Genomic DNA, 4,679 nt, shown 5'->3' on the forward strand with positions numbered 1-4,679 from the left:
GAGAGAGAGAGAGAGAGAGAGAGCGAAAGAGAGAGAAAGAGAGCGAAAGAGAGAGATGTATGCATTTGTGTGTGTATCTGTGTTTCCCTCTGCCTTGCAATCGCTTGACAATCGATTCCGGTGTGTTTATGTGCCCGTTGCCAATCGCTTTGGCATGAGACACCAACAGAATAAGTACCGGTTTACAAAGAATAAGTCCTAGGGACGAATTCTTCGACTAAGACCCTTTGTATGTGTGTGTATTGACACACACATATACAAGCACACACACTCACAAACGCGCACGCGCACACATACACACGCATAGATATATATGGATGACCACTAAGTGGACATCAATTATGCTAGATGTAGACCCAGAAAATTCAGCAAATGTAAGCGTTCTGGCGTTTGCTGAATTTCTTTGAGAACAATCTTTTCTTAGTGCTCAGACCATATGGGGTCTACATCTAGCATAATGGATGTCCGCTTAGTGGTCATCCGCCTCATATGTATGTAATATAATTTTTTTCTGAATCTTCAGATTTTTCGATATGCTAGGCCACTGGTTTTAAATTGATATTAATCAAATTAATATTCAATTTTGCAACCTTACTATTTAAATTCATATATATATATATATATATATATATATATATATATATATGATTTGAGTGATTCTCCTTCGTTTTATTACAGTATAGATATTTACATAACATATATTTTTGCATGTACCAGGGCATCAATATAGATAAAAGGTTTGTTAAGGATGACTGTACAAGAAGAAACTCACATGCAAACTAATTTAAATATTATTTTTGCGCTCGTAGGCGCCCCTCTGTGTGTTTGTGTGAGGGTGTGTGTGTGTGTGTGAGTGTGTGAGCGTGTGTGTATGTGTGTGTGAGAGAGAGAGGGTGTGTGTGTGTGTGCTACAATCATCTCCACTGGCTGTTTTCATGCATTTTACTTTTTTGATACATGCAGAATTATACACTTTTCGAGGATATTCTTTGAAGTTGCTGCCACAGCGGACAATTTATTGATATCAAGAAACTATTACTCAAATAGTGCGTGTCATTTTCACATCGCCACACGCATATACATAGGAAATGCATATACATATACATATATATGTGCAAGTGTATATACATGTTTGTGTGTGTATATATATGTATATATATATATATATATATATGGTCAAAGACAAGCTTACTCAAGCACACGGATCGGAATACACACGCGTACATACATAGAGCGGTGGAAAGGTAGGATGGGAAAATATCTAAAGATGAAAGCATGAAAGCACTAATTAATTAAGGGAAATGATATATTAGAGATTATATGTTGGGATAGTTAGAGACAAATCTATTCCTGAATACACAAACGCACAATCATATGTATATGTGTATATACACACTCACGCGCACACACATCCATATACAAATATATTTACATTTAGCCGAAACTAATAATATGCAGGAGGCAGGAGGTGTGTATGCATTATGCAAAAGTTTCTATAGAATATTTATAAGGGAGATGTTAATTGTTAATTAATAAGGATGCTGTCGATACTAGACGAATTACTAAGTGCAAATTATCATTCCATATTCAATTACAAGTATATTTACTGCTCGTCTGCTAATGCATGCCGCTGATTATATAGCCAGATCATAGTAATTTTTATGTAATATCTCCATAGGCAAAGTATTCGTCAAAACATAGAATGCATATGAACGAGTAACATTGTCTAATATACAAATACACACACACACATCACCTGTGTAAAATTGTGTTAAACTAATTTACAAAGGTACGTAAATATAGCATTGAAATTTGATGTTCGACGGGAATGGAAAAATACATTATATCTATAACTATAACTATAACTATATATATAGGCGCAGGAGTGGTTGTGTGGTAAGTAGCTTGCTTACCAACCACATAGTACCGGGTTCATTCCCACTGCGTCGCACCTTGGGTAAGTGTCTTCTACTATAGCCTCGGGCCGACCAAAGCCTTGTGAGTGGATTTGGTAGACGGAAACTGAAAGAAGCCCGTCGTATATATGTATATATATATATATATATATATATATATATATATATACGTATATATACATATATACATACATATATGGGTACAGGACGTCACCAACGGTGCAAATAACATGAAATACGTAAACAACGAGAAACAAATGGAGAACAGGACAAGGAAACACATAGAAAGAACCTTTCATCAGATGTCGGATGTCCATGTGTATCCCACTTCGAACATTCAACGACAAAGTTCTAATAGAACAGGAGCTGCCGTTGGGTTTGCAACATCGGCAGCTAAATGTAAAATGTTGGCGCAGGTCTTAATGCGGTTCAATAAGTTTTCAATAAAATCACTGGAGAATGCAATCAGAGACATTTTAAATTGCCTCAAATATTCAGAAAGCACCATCCCAAAAAATTTTGTATGAGGATATCTGATACAAGTCGTGTGTGATGCCGATGGCTCGGTTTATAGCTGATTGGAAAGTGAAAATCATTCTATCTGTGCAAAGCGCTAGCTTTCAAGTTAAAACAACATGAGGCTGCAATATGTTGTGTTTTCTCATTTGAAAAGAACTTCCATCACGGCCAAAAAGTAAACCAAAAGTTATGCTTAGAGCCGAATGAAGTTATACAGAGACCTGAATCTGGATCCCACTGTCATGCGTACTGAGATCCCAGCAACAGGTTTTAGGTGTCGTCAGCAATGAAACAAATGTCATGCCTCCTTACATTGTATTTTCTTTTTTTCATGGAGCTTAAAAACAATGACCTGTTTACAGAAGTGCGTTGGAGGATGTCGTGAGGCCCAGGATAGACAAAATTAAGCAACAGAACCTCTGTCTTCCAGCCTCTACGCCATCTCAGAGGACAACACAAGCGTGAATGCGTGATCGATGTGTGATCAATGATTTTCTCCTGACGTATGTCAATCTAGCTAACCAATCCTGAATCCACTGGACTCGTATATATGGCTCATAGATGAGGGAAAGGTTAATGAACAACCCATACCATTTGTCAAGTCGTTGATAAAAGATAAACAGTACTGTCGAAAATTCATAAAGATCATCATATTCGAGCATGTCAACGCATACGACCCACATTGAAACAATCATTCATGCTGACGTTTGATTCATTGAATAGGTGTGATAAAAACTTCTCAAGAGTATTTGTACCGTTCGATGAGCTATGCCTTTTGCCGTAAATTCATACAAATGACCTCAAAATGGAACACACACAGAATGTTTGTTTTTTTTCCAATCATGTTCTTTTAGTTATTCAATCATCTGCACTTCCTCAGCACGAGGGCTTTCTTTAAAATACATTAGGTTTATTTATTTTTAAGCAGAACACCTAGACACAACTGCCGAATATCAAACAGCTTATTTCGCAAATCATATATTATGATATTTATATAGTATTTTCTTTTCCCTCTTTAACATTTTTAATCATATATCTTCCCAATATAGCAGTAATTTTGATATATCTCATGCTTATCACCAACACTATTTTGTATTATCCTCCATCATCTTCAACATCACAATCAACTTCATCAAGATCATCTTCATCACCTTCAACCTCATCCTGATCATCATCATTAATATTTTTCTCGGTATTATTATCAAATATCTCCTTGTTGTCTTCTTCTTCTTCTTCTTCTTCTTCTTCTTCTTCTTCTTCTTCTTCTTCTTCTTCCTCTTCTTCTCCTCCTCGTCTTCTTCTTCTTCTCCTCCTCCTCCTCCTCCCTCTTCTTCTTCTTCTTCTTCTTCTTCTCATTATTATTATTATTATTATTATTATTATTATTATTATTATTATTAGTTTTATTATTATTATTGAATAATAATAATGTTAACACATGCAGTAGCAGCAACTGCAGCAACGGCAGCACCACTGAATTCCTCATTCCTCGCCTAATCGAATTTTTTTACTTTCTAAACACACACACGCACACACACGCACAAACACACACAGAAACACACTCTCACACAAACGTAGGCATACACGTGATATGAAAGGTGAAATAATAAAAAAAAAGTTATGCAAACAACATAATTTTCAATTTGGAAAATTTTAGATAATGATTTAGTGATAGGAATAATAATAAACAAACACAATTATTTGCAATAAAATTACATTACGTAACATAGAATTTCAATTTGATAGGAATTGCAAGTTGATGAGAATGTTTGAATTTTTCTCGTATACGATACTGCAAATGCTATTTAAGGTATTACCTTCTCTAGCACAAAGTTGAAGAGTACAGGATGAATAAGGAAAGAAGTCGGTAATTGCTTATAAACTCAGTAATTTATTTACGTGTACCTAATCTTCCACTTTCTGGTAAAATAATTTTGTATTCTTTTTTTTCTTTTTCAACGAAAATTTATTGTTTTATATATGTCTCGCTATCTCACTGTATTTTAATAAATGTACGTATACATATGTGTTTGTGCGTGTATACAGACACACACAAACACACAACGCACACACAGATATATATGAAGACATACACTCACAAACATACATATATCTATATCTAAATATATATATTTATAAATATATATATATACACATATATATATATGTATATATATGTGTTTTCTACATGTATCTACCTATGTAGCTATATACCTATCTATCTTTCTGTGTGTGCATATATAT

Source organism: Octopus bimaculoides, chromosome 4, assembly GCF_001194135.2.
Source record: "Octopus bimaculoides isolate UCB-OBI-ISO-001 chromosome 4, ASM119413v2, whole genome shotgun sequence".
Taxonomy (NCBI): domain Eukaryota; kingdom Metazoa; phylum Mollusca; class Cephalopoda; order Octopoda; family Octopodidae; genus Octopus; species Octopus bimaculoides.